The 16,979-nt window shown below is 46.6% G+C and overlaps 1 protein-coding gene across 1 annotated transcript in view; it reads left to right on the forward strand.

Moving 5' to 3' along the window:
- Positions 1-1,505: 1,505 nt before the first annotated feature.
- Positions 1,506-16,979, forward strand: part of LOC146190744 (scavenger receptor class B member 1-like) — a 61,080-nt gene continuing 45,606 nt past the window's right edge. The window contains exon 1 of the mRNA XM_084601123.1: positions 1,506-1,526. The gene's annotated coding sequence lies outside the window, so the exon portion shown is untranslated. The remainder of the gene's footprint in view (positions 1,527-16,979) is intronic.

A 16,979-nucleotide genomic window follows, 5' to 3' on the forward strand; every position in this document is an offset into this window, starting at 1 on the left:
GAAAGGCGAAGTGTCTCCAATGGAAGACGACACCACCTGTTAGGGTGCCTCGATGCGCGCGCCCTCACGCCCTCGAAGGGTGGAGACAGCTCCGCCATAATTTTGGCCCACCCTTCTCATAGCGCTTCAGCAGCGTTCCTGCAATCCCAATCTCGAACGCGCGCCTAGGAACTCCACGCGACAGGAGCGATGGCGTACCATCCAAACGCACACTTCTCGGAGAAAGTGTGAGATACTGATTGATTGATTGATGTATAGGAAGGGAAAGGCATGGTAACTGTCTCACTTGGTTTTATGTGGATACCTCAACCGCACCGTAAGGGAAGGGAGGAAGGTGGGAGTGAAAGTGGAAAGAGAGAAAGAATGGCCGGGAGGGCTACGGAGTAATTTCGACCACCTGGGGATCTTTAACGTGCGCTGATATCGTACAGCACACGGACGCCTCTCCGTTTCGCCTCCATCGAAACGCAGCCGCCGAGGTCGGGTTCAAACCCGGATACTCCGGCGCAGTAGTCGGGCGTAGCTGAGCCACCTCCGCTGCTCTCTTTCTTCTCTGCTTTCTCTCTTCTGTCCGCACGAGGCAGCTGAGCCACCTCCGCTGCCTCGTGCGGACAGAAGAGAGAAAGCAGAGAAGAAAGAAATAGAAGAGGGAGAGAAAGACGCGCGCCGCAACAGCCGTCGTCTACCACCTAAGCGGTGGCGGGTGCAATGACGGCCTGCAACAGATACATATGGTGGCTGGCTAGCCCCCACCGCAAGCGGCGTTGACCTACCGTCCCAGCCCCGTAGGGCCAGAAACAGCCACCCTTCACCGCCTCCCCCTCCATTAAATGGGTTGTGCCTACCACTTTCGGGGTAGTTTATGTCACCTAATGGATGGTATACATAGGTGTCTCGATACACAAGTCTCTGACTTCAGGCTCACTATAAGGATCCGGTTCGCTCTACATCTTTTTTTTTTTTTTTGGTGGCCCCCGTGTATATAGTGCTCGATGATGCCAAGGTGGAAAAGTTGGCGTTCAAGGGAAAATGCACAGAACATGGATGACATCTGCTTGCTGAAGCACTGCTCCACCTCATGAAGGCCTTTTTTGCGATTTCGTCCCACTTCACCAAGGTGGCGTCAAGGATGTGACGTCACGCAACCTGAAGTCGGTTCTGCATTTTGTCTTCGCCGGGATGTGACCGCTGCTCTTGGATTCAAACCCGCGATCTTATATATATATATACGCTACAGGTGTTTATTTGCTCTTCGTATTTGTCGCACCTTGCCTTGCATGTGGAGATTCTTATTTTGCTTCTGTTTCCCGTTGCGAAAGCTGCTGAGGAGCGAGGAACGACACGCGAGGGAGCCGTAATTTGTTTGAACATGTGTTGAAACAGCTGCGACTGCTGCGCAGCTGCCGGCGTGCCGCTGGCGTCCTGGCTCAATATACACACGCCGCAGTTCGGTGGCGGACGGAAAACGCTGCGCCCGGGTGCTCCTGGTCGCGTTTCGGCGCGCCGCGGGAACCTGCGTCAAGCTCGTAAGTAGCTTTCAATGCTTGTTTTCTTGCCACAAAAAGGTGCGTTCACCGAATGTTGTCTGTTTGTTTTGTAAGGTTCAACGTCCCAAAGCGACTCAGGCTATAAGAGACGCCGTAGTAGAGGACTCCGGAAATTTCGAACACCTGGGGTTCTTTAACGTGCACTGACATTGCACAGCGCACGGATGCCTTGCTTTTCGCCTGCACCGAAAAGCGGCCGCCGAGGCCGGGATTCGATCCCGCACCCTTGGGAACAGTAGTCGAGCGCCGTAACCACTGCACCACCACGGCGGGGTGAATGTGATAGTTGTCAGCCCCTGACATCGCACGGCCTGATCTGCATTCAGTCGTCGTCTTCACGGAATGCGCTACAATTAACACCTACTCCATGCTTAAACAGCTCCCGTGCATCTCGTTTCTGACGGGGCATGTTTGTAGAATTTGGCTCGGTTTATAGGGTGCAACGTCCCAAAGCGACTCAGATTATGAGAGACACTGTAGTGGAGAGCTCCGGAAATGTCTACCATCTGAGGGTCTTTAACGTGCACTGACATCTCACAGTACACGGATGCCTTTCTTTTCGTTTCCATCGAAAAATGACCGCTGCAGCCGGGATTAGATCCCGCGCCTATGGGTCCAGCAGCCAAGCGCCATAACCACATACACCACCGCGACACGTTCGTGTGCTTCTGTAAACGGCTAACGTGACGGCCAGGGATTCCCTGCAAATAAAAATGAGAGGGGGGAGGGAGGTGTTTAGAAGTGGCGATGGTGGCAAAAACATTTGTTGGGTGGTAGCAAGGTATATTACAAGGATTGGGAAGGTTCCTGATCGCGGGTGGTATCCGTAAGGCCGTGCCTAGCAGCGACCGCCTCAGCCCAGTCGACCAGCCTTTGCTGCGAGGCCGGGCCCGAGCTAGAACCGCGATCTCCTAACCCCCTTGATCAGTGAGGCCACAGTGGGGCGGTGGCTAGAAGTTTTTGCGTGTAAACATAATGTTGTCGAAGGTGGCTTTCGGTGCTCCGCATATATAGAGCACGTGAGTCGCAACGGCCCAGGTCATCCAAGGCCATCCAAGCCGGGGAGGGGAAATTTTGGCTTGTAGGTGGGGCTTTGAGATAGAGGTGTGAAGTGAAGAATAAAAGAGTCGTGATTCTCGATGGGTGAAGAGTTATAATGAGTAATTTGTTCCACGTGCTTCCCCAGTCTTCGATATGCCCCGCTCGGTTGATGTGCTCTCGAGCAGTTCAGTGGTTGTCTCGTTATTGGGGTTGGCATGCATCCTGACATGCAGCGGATGTGAATCGGTCAGAAGGCTGTGGAGTTTGAGGTTGGGATTTGTTGGGTGGCTGAATGTTTCTGCCCTCCTGCGAAAATTTGGGCGACCGTTTTAGAATCAATAAAGATGAGTGCGGCAGTGGAAACATAGATGTCTAGCGCTATGGCTGCGGCCTCTGTCGACGTTTTTTTTTTTTTTTTCTTTGACAAAGGCAGAAACTGTGTGCTTGAAATCACATCGGAGTACACTAGAGGCATATGCCACGGGGTGACTGTATTCAGCCGCGTCTACGTAGGTCACTTCGATGACATTTGCGCAGGCTTTGTGCAACGTCTTAGCTCGATCTTCTTGTCGTGCCTTGTGGTGAGCAGGACGCACATTCTTAGGTAACTGGTATGCAATGGTACGATAAGGTTATCCCGGATGTGTTGTAGGACTAGGTGGCTGTTATCGGAGTGGGGACCGGTTGGTTGGAGTTTGAATTCGTTGAGAATGAATCTCCCCGACTCTGTGGAGGAAAGCCTTGATCTGAGCCGTACGATGAGCTTCCACTAGTTCGTGGACTCTATTGTGAGGTCCCATGTTTAGGAGGCGTGTGGTAAGAGCATGTTTTTTGAGGTGAAGGGCTTTTTGTACGCTTAACGGATGAAAGCGTCCACATTCTTCGTTTGTGCCTTTGTGAGGTAGAGATACGGGTAGGGGGAGGGGGGAATGGACCATTCAGGTTATAGTGAATTCCTGCGCAAGGCGCCAGTTGGAGTACAATGATGATGGTGTGCATGCAGGGGTGTTATTCCTTGGTAAGGCGCAGGTTTGGGTGGATCAACAGGAGTTCAGATTTGGCAAGGGAGCACACTAAGCCGATGGACACTGCGTGCGTTGCCACCACAACGCTGCTGCTTGAAGGCTGTCCTCCGATGTTTCTTACATTTTCCGTAGTCGTCCACAGAGTAATGTCGGCGCCAGATAAAGAATAGAAGAGGGTTAGTTTGCAGGTCATGGGAAGGAGGGTTATATTAAAAAATGGGAGAAAGCGGACATCCCTAAGGGGTCCTGAGATTACTAAGAGGGAAAGAAGGTGGTGGATTCGAGAGGTCCTAGTTTGACAATTGGTGGTGGGGTCCCGGAGAAGGTTGTGATGTATGAGTGGATTCATTCTCCTGCTCCTTAGCAAAAAAGGGCGTAAAGTATCGAGTCATGCAGAATATTGTCAAATGATTTGGTGAGATCCAGGGCCTGTAAGGCTCGCTCGTGCGGTTTTGATTCTGGGGATTTGAGAAGTTGATCTCATTTCGGTAGTCCGTAAGGCAAAAAAATAGAGGGGTTTAGCGCTGCTGAACAGAATTCCGAGTGATAGCGATAACGCTGTTGATATAAGAGTTGTTGTTGTTTCGGCTGTAGGAAAGAAGGAAAAGGAAATGCACGGGCCTGCTACTGGCTCTGTAGCTCAGCCACCTTCTCTGTTGCTGTTGTTGTTATTGTGGCTGTAGGAAGGAAGAAAAGAAAACGCACGGGCCTGCTACTGGCTCTGTAGCTGAGCCACCTCCGAGTGGCTCACCCACTTCTCCGTGATTGCGGAGCCACTACAAAGCCCAGAGACGCGTCCGAAATAACAAAATCCGCTTTTGGTGAGGCTGGTTGTAAGCACTTGGCGAATGATTTAAAATAACAGCTGGTGATGTGACAGCATTTTTGAAGGCTTATATAGATAGAGCGGCGTAATAGCGTGCTTCAAACAATTAACGTAGCTAGCCGTTTATCGAAAAGATCTACAACTTTTGCATTGACACCTTTTCTCTCATGGAAATAAATAAAAAATAGCTAATTATTCTTTAGTAATCATTAACCTCGGTGAGCGCGGAAAAGTACTGCAGATTAGCATAGGTGACTCTGAACAGCTGGTTCCACTGCGGACGCGCTTTTTTATAAACCTTGGCTAAACACACACACACACACACACACACCAGAGGCGTAGCCAGGAGTAGGGCTTATGGGGCCTCAGCCCCCCACGAAATTTTTGCGTACTGTCATACAACGCAGACCAAAACAACCCGAGCCGGAAATCAACCTGCACTTTGTCTCCAGTATGTCTTTTTCGCGCTCAAAAAGAGATTTCGGCGGGAAAAAAAAAAGCGAAAGGTGCATTTAGTTTTTTGAAATCGTTCATCGGATACAAAGGAGAAGAAGCCATACTATCAGACAGGCTGACAAAACACGCAAAGGTGGAATGCGTGGAGAAAAAAAAAAAAAAACAAGCTAGGAGGGAGCGTGACGCCACATGCGCAGCCTCCGCAGGCCAAACTCGATCTTCTGACGCCGCGCTGTCTTCTTCTCCCTCTCGGGTCTCTTGTTTGCACTGAATCTCGGTGTTTTTAGCCGCTATGTATGTTCCGGTGAAAAGTCTGTCGAAGTGGTCTGCTGAGAGCATTGGTCTGCTGAGAGCATTGGTCTGCTGAGAGCAAGTGGTCTGTTCGTAACACTTCAGTTGGTTAGAGTGCAGATGCTGCATTATAATCAAAGTTATAAGCATACTGGAAAGAGTGCAGGCAACCATTTTACCTGCGGGTCCGTTAGGAAGATTACGTATTCGAACTAATGTTAACTGCATGGCTGGAAAACTGGCTATGATCAGTTTTCACTTCTGCATTTAAATTAAGTTTCGTCTGAAACAATACATGCGCGGGATACTCAATGAACGAAAGCCCCGGACGGTACTATTCTTCTGCACAATCTTTGCATCCTGGCATGCAGAATTTATAGCGCAGTTGAGAGGTTAGAGGATGGTGATAGGTATCTCGATACGGAGGAGGCTGAGCATCAATGTCAGCCCCCCTCGAAAACAATTTCTGGCTACGCCACTGACACACGCACGCACGGACGCAAAAAAAAAAAAAAAAATATATATATATATATATATATATATATATATATATATATACCTATATATGCAGTACCTTAACCCACTTTCATAAGAAACAAACACCGCATGAACACATAGTATAAGAGTTCTTGACATTAAAGGAAAAATACAAAGATTATACAGCATTCTATACAGATGGTTCAAAGACAGCACTTTACACTGGATGTGCTGTAATACAAGAGAAATGGGAGAGAATAGTACGGTTACCCAAGTGTTCATCGGTTTTTAGAGCTGAATGCCATGCGATTTTCATGGCTGTAGATAGAAGCGTTAAAGAAAAGCATTGGAAAAAGCATCATTTTTACAGATTCCTTGAGCGTAATCACAGCACTGCATCACAGAAATGCTACGGAACCTTTAATTGGAGACATAATACACAATGTAGTAGATGCAGAAACAAAGGGGCAGTCAATAAAATTTTGCTGGGTGCCAAGCCATGTTGAAATCCGCGGCAGCGAGAGAGCTGACACATGTGCGGCAGCAGCCCGTAACGCTGAAATAAAACTCGTAAACATACCACTTAGAGATGTAATGAAACTTATTAAGGAAAAACTGAGAGAAAAATGGCAGGCTTCATGAAAAAATGAAGCAAACAATAAATTACACTATGTCAAACTAGTCGTCTAAGAATGGACATCGTGCAGCCATCCGAAACGCTTTGTTGAAGTCATTCTATGTCGCCTGCGCATCGGACACACGCACCTAATACCATAGCTTCATCCTAAAAAAGAACACAAACTTCTATGTGAAAGGTGTAGAGATGAACTAACAATAAATCACATTTTGCTGTCATGCACTAAACTAGAGAAAATAAGAAAAAAAATATTTTGCAAGGTTTTGCAATGAACAGATCCCTTTCCATCCCAGCCTGCTTTTAGTAGACGATGCACTAGTTGATATTCCTAACATTTTTGGATTCTTAAAAGAAGCAATGCTCCTTAACAAGCTATAAAAACTTGAGAAAAAGAAGTAGATTAGTCCTTTTTAGAAAGTATGAACAAACCACCCTGTTCTTGGCGCATAATAGCCTTAGTTGCGTATGTGCCAAAAACCTTAACACGACACAACACAATAGTATTAGACATTATATTTACCATATATGGAGCAATATATATATATATATATATATATATATATATATATATATATATATATATATATATATATATATATATATATATATATATATATATATATATATATATATATATATATATATATATATATATATATATTGCGCCATATGGGGTAAATATATATTATTGTCTAATTCTGCACATCTTGCCACCATCCCTTCGACCGTCCCAGCGTTAAATTTTTACCATTTGATTGACTAGTTGGTTCATTGTTAAAGAGGAAAAGTTTTTGCAGTACAAAGGATCGACCACACAGATACTGACAATGGGCAGGAAGGGAATACCTGTCCATTGTCTATCTGTGTTCCGCGTCTTTTTTGTGCTTTAAGACATTTTTCAGTGTTCACGGGCGTATTTGCTCATTCATCTGTTTTGTCTCTTGCAATGCTTTCCATTGTTGTGTGTTCCAATAATAAAAACAACGGGGTGTTCAGAAGCTTATATATAGCTTATCTTAGAGCTGCCTCACATTTCGAGCGTAGAACAGGCGCTTAAAAGGTTAGCGCCTGAGATGAGGCAGCTGGCGGACGGCGCTCCCAGCATGTAGCATTCGTTGATCGATCGCTTTAGGTTCTTTAGCTAGCTGCGGAGCACCCCAATTCAGGTACATATATGCTGTACGCTTATTAAGCTGCTGTCGTATCTCGGGTTTATCGCTCAGTAGACAAGGAAAAATGACGATTGACGTACGGGTTGTTTGTGCACTTCTGACTGAAAAGAAAGTAATTGAAGAGCAGCACTTAGGATGACGTTGGAGCGACGTTAACGTAAAAACGAAACGTGCGTCATGTGTATGCTGTCGCATGCTCGTAGTGCAGAACTAGGGAAAAAATACGAAACCGCTGATACGTGCATCTTTACACAGCGGGACCGGTCTTCTCAGTGGAGCGTGAATCGAATAGTGGAAGGGGTACGTTTTGTTACAATTAAGTTACAATAGATGCGCCAATTTCCGGTCTAGACGCGAAGCGCAAACGGCTGACGAGTCGACTGACACGCTGCTCTTGCGGGACTGGTGCCATTCCCGCAAGACTGGTTTCTGGTGCTCTGACACCAGAAACCAAACCGATGGATTCTGGACTCTGATTAGTCCGCGACCAGTTTGCATGAAGCTTCCTATGTGTAGACATGGAAATTGCTTTTAATGTCAAGCTTTATCGCGAAGGAAGAGCAGAAATTGCGATTTGTAGCGGTCCACCTGGTTCCCCTCGCGTGCTGTATGCGACCTTGCATGCAGTCGAGGAGTAGACAGGGCTACGCCAGTAGCATATCTTTTGTGCCTTTGACGTCACCTCTGGCACAGACCTGTATAAGAGCCCTTTGATCACAGGAATCGGCAGCCTAATTGTACGCCCTCAGTGAGACAAGATGCTTCCCCTTATTCCTCCCATAAATCTTGTGCACTGCCAGCCGCGGTTCCCGTATCCCCTGCAACTTCCTAATCTCATTCCCTCCCCTGAATCTCTATCGTCTTCTTGCTGCGATAAACTTTTTCGGCATCTATTCTTCTACTGAGTTATGGGCCAATCGGTTTCCTTGGTATTATGTGTCGCGCCCATGCCCATTTATTTATCTTAATTTCGACTAGGATGTAATTAACTCGAGTTTGGTGCCTGGCACATTCTGCTCACCCCTTGTTTTGTCTGACCTTACCAGATGCAGAATTCAACGCCTCGAAATCAGGCTATATATTCAATGTGGCTACTTTGGGAAGCTGGACAGAAGGAGGTGCCTTGAGAATCCAGCTATGAACTGTTATTTCTGAACACTGTTTTTAATTTGAGTAGTGAGTCTCGACTTCCCGACGAGTGTGTTCGTCTTCTAAGTTCCGAGTATTATAGTTTCGAAACTGATACTGTCAAAGAGACTGACCAGGAAGTTTCCTTCATCCGATACTGCTGTCATTTGAAACGCGTTGAACGCCATGCTGCTTCCAGTGTGCTTAAAATGTCCTCAGACGATATCATCATCATCATCATCACCATCATCATCAGCCTGATTATACCCACTGCAGGGCGAAGGCCTCTCCCATATTTCTCCACTTAACCCGGTTCTGTGCTAGCTGCATCCACTTGACCCCTGCGAACTTCTTAATCTCATCCGCCCACCTAACTTTCTGCCGCACCCTGCTACGCTTTCCTTCCCTTGGAATCCACTTTGTTACCCTCAGCGACCATCGGTTATCCTCTCTTCGCACTACATGTCCTGCCCATGTCCATTTCTTCTTCTTAATTTCTACTAGAATGTCGGTAACTTGAGTTATTTCTCTGACCCACTCTGCACGCTTTCTATCTCTTAATGTTACCCCTACCATTTTTCGTTCCATAGCCCTCTGGGTTGTCCTCAACTTAAGTAGAACTCTCTTGGTTAGCCTCCACGTTTCAGCCCCATAGGTGAGTACAGGCAATATGCAACTGTTGTATACTTTCCTCTTGAGGGATACCGGTAAGCTGCTAGTCATAATCTGCGAGTGCTTGCCAAATTCGCATTCTTGCTTGCCATTCCACATTCTTCGTTTCTGCCTTTGTGAGGTAGAGATACGGAAAGGGGGAGGGAGGAATGGACCATTCAGGTTATAGTGAATTCCTGTGCAAGGCACCAGTTGGAGTACAATGATGATGGTGTGCATGAAGGGGTGTTATTCCTTGGTAAAGCGCAGGTTTGGGTGGATCAACAGGAGTTCAGATTTGGCAAGGGAGCACACTATGCTGATGGACACCGCGTGCGTTGCCACCACAACGCTGCTGCTTGAAGGCTGTCCTCCGATGTTTCTTACATTTTCCGTAGTCGTCCACAGAGTAATGTCGGCTCCAGATAAAGAATAGAAGAGGTCTGGGATTTGGGTTAGTTTGCAGGCCATGGGGAGGAGGGTTATATTAAAAAATGGGAGAAAGCGGACATGCCTAAGGGGTCCTGCGATTACTAAGAGGGAAAGAAGGTGGTGGATTCGAGAGGTCCTAGTTTGACAATTGGTGGTGGGGTCCCGGAGAAGATTGTGATGTATGAGTGGATCCGTTCTCCTGCTCCTTAGCAAGAAAGGGCGTAAAGTATCGAGTCATGCAGAATATTGTCAAATGATTTGGTGAGATCCAGAGCCTGTAAGGCTCGTTCGTGCGGTTTCGATGCTGGGAATTTGAGAAGTTGATCTCATTTCGGTAGTCCGTAAGGCAAAAAATGGAGCGGTTTAGCGCTGCTGAACAGAATTCCGAGTGATAGTGATAACGCTGTTGATATAAGAGTCGGTAACTTGAGTTATTTCTCTGACCCACTCTGCACGCTTTCTATCTCTTAATGTTACCCTTACCATTTTTCGTTCCATAGCCCTCAGGGTTGTCCTCAACTTAAGTAGAACTCTCTTGGTTAGCCTCCACGTTTCAGCCCCATAGGTGAGTACAGGCAAGATGCAACTGTTGTATACTTTCCTCTTGAGGGATACCGGTAAGCTGCTAGTCATAATCTGCGAGTGCTTGCCAAATGCGCTCCATCCCAATCTTATTCTTCTTGTTATTTCCTTTTCATGGTCCGGATCTGCGGTTACTACCTGTCCTAAGTAGACATATTCGCCTACTACGTCCAGTATTTCGCTATCTAATGTAAACTGCTGTTCCTTCCCGAGACTGTTGAACATTACCTTAGTCTTCTGCATATTGATTTTCAAGCCTACCTTTATACTTTTCCTGTCTAGGTCATCAATAATTATTTGCAGTTCATCCCCCGAGTTGCTTAGCAAGGCAATGTCCTCAGAAGATATACTGCCCGTTATCTACAGCGTCGACGTGCACGCGGGCACACTGCAACTAACACTCTGTAGATATCGTGCTTATGTGCACTATATGAATGCCAATGCTCTTAACTGGACTAGTTGGTGAACTAATTCAGGCATGGTGCTAGCGCTCAAGGAGGACACACACTGCGGGTAGGCGGACAGGACACTAGCGTTTGTCCTGTCCGCCTACCCGCAGTGTGTGTCCTCCTTGTGCGCTAGCTGAGCACTATATGAAATCAGATATCTAGAATGGTGTAAACGCAAGCGCTGACGCTTGCCGCGGTCGCCCATGTACAGCCTCGCCTACTTCTAGCTGTAACACGCTCACTGCTTTCAAAGCGTCATTGTGTCCGGCCAGGCCAAGCAATAAAGCAAAGTGGAAGGCCATATGAAGCAGCATGTCCGGGTCCCTGTGTGCTTACATCGATTTGCATCAATATGTGCCTGCGTCGGACGCAATGTTGCTTTGAAAGCAGTGACAGTGTTATAGCTAGAAGTGGATGACCCTGTACATGCAAGTGCCCAGGCGCCAAATGCGACCGCAGCAGACGTTGCTGGTCGGAGTCATCTCCGCATGGGGCATTGGAGACGTGCTGTCACGTTAAGCAGCAGCGGTAACTGCTTCATCATCACCATCCCACTGCAAGACCGATGCCTTTTCTACGCTCTTTCAATTAACCTTGTTTTGTTTCAGCTGCGGCTAATTTATCTCAAACTTCCTAATCTGCTCATCCCTCCTGCCTTTCTGGCGCTCCTCACCAAGCCTGTTCTCCGTTATACTTGCGCCATTTTTCAAACAGCTTCTTGGGCTCAGCATAGCTTTGCTGTACATCGGCATCGCGGCTCTCGGACATAGTGGCAGATATTTCAAGGTTGTGTAAGATAGGAATCTTATCCTGTTTGAACATTGCCTACATGTTGGCGTGTGTTTACGACTATAAACCAGCGCGCACTCGGATCTAAAAACAATCTTAAAGCATATGTGCTGCGTTCTGCCCCTAAAATGCTACTGCAAAATAACTCGAGACAAATGGAGAGTTGGTTGTGGATAGAAGGAAAAATGGATGCAGCGCTGCACCATCAATTCTCCTTTCTCTCTCTCTTCCTTCGGTTTCTCTGCAAGGTCGCTCGCACACGTTGACAATTTCTCAAGCGTGTTCGTCTGAAGACGCTGAAACTTGATGTACTTTAGCGCCACCATGTATACAGTATATTTTTATTGGGTATGTGCAGTACCATCTGGCATAGTGCTTGGACAGTCTCGTGAGAGCGGCGCATACTTGTTTCCTTTTGTAGCGAAAGCTACACTGCACTAGGTTTACAAGCCGTCGGCGTGGCACCGTGGCACCGCGTTGCCTCGCAACTGTCACGTGGTATAGACCGAGAGCTGGGCCAGGAGTTCATGCCGTCGGCGTGGCAACGTGGCACCGCGTTGCCTAGCAACTGTCACGTGGTATATAGACCGAGAGCTGGGCCAGGATTTCGTGCCGTCGGCGTGGCTGAATCACGTGATGCAAGGAGGTATATAATATATGGGTAGACAGCTAGCAGAGACGCTGGCAGTACGAGGATGGGGCAGGAGGCTGGTAGAGCAGCCAAGTTACGTCGTCGAAATGAAGCCTTACGAAAAACGGCGGTCTAAGAAGAAGAAGGAAAAGCCACTGCTGCGAGTGCCGAGACTGCCCTAGCCGTAGTGGATAACGGGTTGACTAGCCGTGCCGACTGGGAGCTGGTTCTCCTTGCTGAGGATTTTAATAAAGCCCCCTAGCTTGATGCTGCATTCACCGAGGGTGCTGCACAGTGGTTTCAGCTGGAGTTTAGCAGACAGCAGCCAGCCACTACAACGCAGTGAGGAAGTAGCCTGAATTTGGTACTACAGCGAAGTACTGTGGAAACCAAGTCTCACTATTTTACTGATCATCGAAGCGTCTTCACTGGGATAAATGAAGTTTAAGCCATTGCCTAATCTGTGGGCTCCACTATAACTGAACCTGAGCGTATACCCAGGGAGCCGTAGCTTTTTAGCTACGCCTTTAGGCTTAACCGTAGTTAAACCACAGCTAATTTTTGTAAACTTGTGGATAGTGCGTACATTGCTGCGCAAAAGAGACCACGCGTTCGGCGACAATTCTCGTTTTCCTGTAAAAAAATGCGATCCAGCAAAAGAACTTTGCCAAGCAGGAAAGCATATCATGGCAGATATCCTATGCTGATCTTGAAAACAGCCGCTGCACCGTCAGAAAAGACTGGCGTCGGTTTTGTCGATTCGCGTGGGCTCTACACTTTTGCGTAACGCTAGTGCACGTGCTATACATGACTCATCCTCTGTACTTTGACAAAATCGCGCCCTCGTGTACTTCATCTCGTTATCATCTCCCTACAATCTTCATTTTCGTCGACCTCAGCTCAGGTGCTTAAGACATCTGAGACCGGCAACTTCTCCTTTCACTCTTTATGGATTTGAATGAACTACAACTACCCTCGCGATGGAATAACGAGACCAGCACTCTGGAAAAGTAAGGCATGGAGTGGTGGAAACTGCTCACATTCGAACAAACAATCTGATAAACGAGTGGTAAGCCATTTGAGAAAGCAACAGCAGTATTCTGAACTTCCCGGTCGTAAAACAGGGACGAATTGGGGGGAGGCACCAGGTAGGTGCTGAGCTGGACATGCGACATACTTCTTACCTTGGCGCTCTTTCTTTCCTTTTTCTCCCTTTGTTCTCCTCCCCACTTGTAGGGCACCTATACTGGGCATCGCAACCTCCCTGCTTTTCTATATACTATTTCTATTTTGCTTCGATACTAGAGACATCTTATTGATTACCTTCTGATTCCTGTTGAAGGTACGCTTCGAAGCAACTATAGTACAGAGGGCCTTCATTTATATCTGCCCGGCAGCTTTACCATCCCTGAAGAGCTTCAATGAGATAGAGCTCAGCGGGGGCGCAGTGCAGGCTACGCTTCGTAAACGTCCTTGCGCCGCATCGTAGCGGAGCTGCCGCTGAGCCAGTCGTGTCGTGTGTGCGCCTCCGACAGTTGGCTGATTTTAGTTGAAGACATGACCCGTTTAAATCCGATAGCGTATTCTATTACTTTTTCCTTGTTCGAGAATTCCTATCGATCTGACCGCTTTCACACCAGCGACGGCAGTAAGTACACCATTTGCATGTTCACCGCCAGCGCAGCTACGTCCACTGCCGTCCTACGTGCGGGGAAAACACACCTGCGTTTTCAAGATTAGCTTCCTAAGGGAAAGACCTGCGCTGACTAGAAAATCGGTGTTGCGCTGAGACGCGTAGGTCTGTCGCTCTCGACGCTTTTGGAAACAAGGTAATTGCAATTCCAGATGATTGCAACTATCAGCGTCATCTGTTGCGTAACTTTCAGTAGAACTTGCGCAGGCAACCTTCATCAATGTGGCCAAATCACGCTCGACCTAGTTCAACTTTATTCCTTGTCTTATATTGATGCATGTGTATGTATATATGAATTGACACAAAGTCTGCGCACGATGAGAATAACGTCACATTGTGCGCTCGCATGTGTGCGTGTGTGTACGTCTGTGATTTTTTTTTTGCTTTTGGCATTACGTTATCGACTGCACCCTGTTATACTAATGAACTGCATTCTAGGTTCGCGATCACCGCAGGCGATTTGAGGATTCGTGACGTAAAGTAAGGGTTTACCTGCTTTTGTTAGCTATCTGTCCAGGTTTAAAGCAGTGGTAATCGAGTGAGAGGCAGAACACGGTGGAGATTTCTATACCTTGCCAGGTACGAGACGCCTCCGGCTATTGCCACCACCGGCATGCGAAATTATAACGCGGAAAGGACCCTCTCGTAACACGTACGCATACTCCGCCAAGCGTGAGAAACCACGCTCTCTTGGACATGTCTCGGGTGAGGCGTGCACGGACATGCCTGACGTATACGGGCGTCCGTAAAGTTGTATGGGCGGATGTCTTTATCGCTCCTATAAAAGCCATCCGAATGAGGCTATTTAGTTTCACAACTTCCTGACTTAGGAGCATAACTGCGCTGTTTTCATATAGCACGCGTCATGCCCACTCCATGCCTTTCACTCTGTTATCTTTCAAATTGTCCTAGCATTAGGGAAAAGAAAATAGATATGGCTTTGAACAGGACTTCGGGCACGATTGCTGGCGCATATGCATATGTTTGCTCGACAGACCGGAACAGTGACGTCGCATGAATCAAATAAACAAAACTGTGGCACCTATTCGGAAAAACAGCTCTTCGGAGTATGCTACGCGCCTACATATTTCACGTTGATTTACTTAAATTTACGGATCCCACAGGACAACGCCTCAAATGGCGCACTGGTTGAATTCGAGTCAGATGAACTGTTGAATTGATTATGAGGTAGCGCACCATGAAAACACACAGGCAGGAAGAAGGGACATAATCAATGGCAAACCAACTAGCCCAATTACCGCTTTACTAAACTGTTAAACCATATGTCTAATATTACCGGGCAATGATAAGACCATAAACGATAATTCCAGAACTGTTTAAAAACATCGAAACACCACTACTCAAATATTTTTTTCCAGTCGTTCCCCTATGACTTTCAACGACACCTATTTCGGCACAAGCGTGAAGGGGCTCGTGTACGAGACAGATATATTACTGTACTAGAATTTTCTATTGATGCCAGTGCAAGAATTTTGACAGCATAGCATGGTGCCATTTATTTAGTTCCTCTTAGTCCACGTTGTGCATGCATGTATAACTGACACTTCCAATTGAGCAGGGTAGCTATGAAATAATGGAATTAAATTCCGAGACTCGGGCACGAAATGCATGTAGTACCTTGCACGCGCAATATAGGATACAATTGTATTCATTATTTCTACTTATTTGTAACCTAAAAATTGATTTCTGCCGACTATAAGTGACATTCTTATGCCCTCACAAAAAGAAAGCGTTTTTCCAAAATGAAACGCCCTTACAGTTTGATACTTCACTAGTTATGATTACTCAATGCAATAACTTCATAATAGGAACAGTTTGATGATTTCGTGCACTTTTATTTTTATTTATTTATTTTTGACGATGGTAGAGAACTGAAGGTGTTTCACCTTTAGATTAGACGTTTTAGCTAGACCCTCGCTGCGAACAGGAATGACATCAGCTTACGCCTCAGCCGCAGTAAAAAGAAACTGACTGAGATTGACAGCTATAGGTGTGAACCTGGGTCCCCTGAACTGGTTTGTAGATAAGCGTATAAGTCGAGACGGCAGCCTGCGATTGTACGCTGCTATGCTTGTGTAAGATAATCAGATAATATAGAGTCGCAGATTAATGGATTACTGATTTTGCGCGCGGACGGCATATAGATGAACGAGGACCTACAAGGAGTGCCGCAGTCGGGATGCCGAAGACGGGATGCATTAAAGCAGCGGCGTCACAACCTTAATTAATCCCCTATCTTTCTTTCCCCAGTGGATCGACTATTTTTTCGGTACATTATCAGTACACTGTGGAATTAAAGTTGCCTTTTTGAAGAGGCCTATCGGCCGACTGTTTTGTGAAAAACAATAATTAATTAACTAATAATTAATAATTAAACAAACACTGTCGGTCGCATCAAATAAAGCAATATGAAGCAGCGGTTATTTACCAGTGCCTATAGGCAAAAATAGAGCTTGTTGAGCCACTGATTCTAAAGTCACCTAATAATAGAATATAGGTACGAGGAAGCCAATGACAATCATGCTCAAAAGTATGCTTCCAAACAATCAATATATGTGTGCATTGAAAAGTACAACTTCGTTGGGTTTCCACATTTTAAGTTCATTAATAAACGTCTAGGCAGCTTTTCCTATATACACATTTGTTTTCCCGCCAAGACTCATGCGCGGAAGCTGTACAAGACGCATGCACCGTGTCTTATTCACGTCAGACAGGACAGTGCAAAAACAAATCGGCTTTTCCTATCCCGTGAATCTGCTAAAGACAAACCTTATTTAAAGTGCACCCTACGAGAACTCCCTGCGCGACTCGGCGTCTAAGAGCTCATTCCGTTTTAAACGTTCGTTCGCTAATTTGCCTGCCGGGGTCAGATTCCTCAAAAGGGTGATAGTTGGTCAGGTGACTGCACAAAGTGCCGGTGAAACGGACCTCATGAAGCTGCGGCTATGATGGGGTCATACACACAGGTCAGAATCTATTGCAAAGGAACTCACGTAATTTCGGGGACATGCATCTTTACCAATTTTACGCGCAGTAAAAACAAGCAAGAAACATCGTTCTCTGAGTCATGTGCAGCGGATTTAAAGTGTGAACAAGGCATAGGCCAGAACAGCATGCTGGGAAGGTGAGAG

Source organism: Amblyomma maculatum, chromosome 4, assembly GCF_055883805.1.
Source record: "Amblyomma maculatum isolate TAMU_Amacu chromosome 4, ASM5588380v1, whole genome shotgun sequence".
Classification (NCBI taxonomy): domain Eukaryota; kingdom Metazoa; phylum Arthropoda; class Arachnida; order Ixodida; family Ixodidae; genus Amblyomma; species Amblyomma maculatum.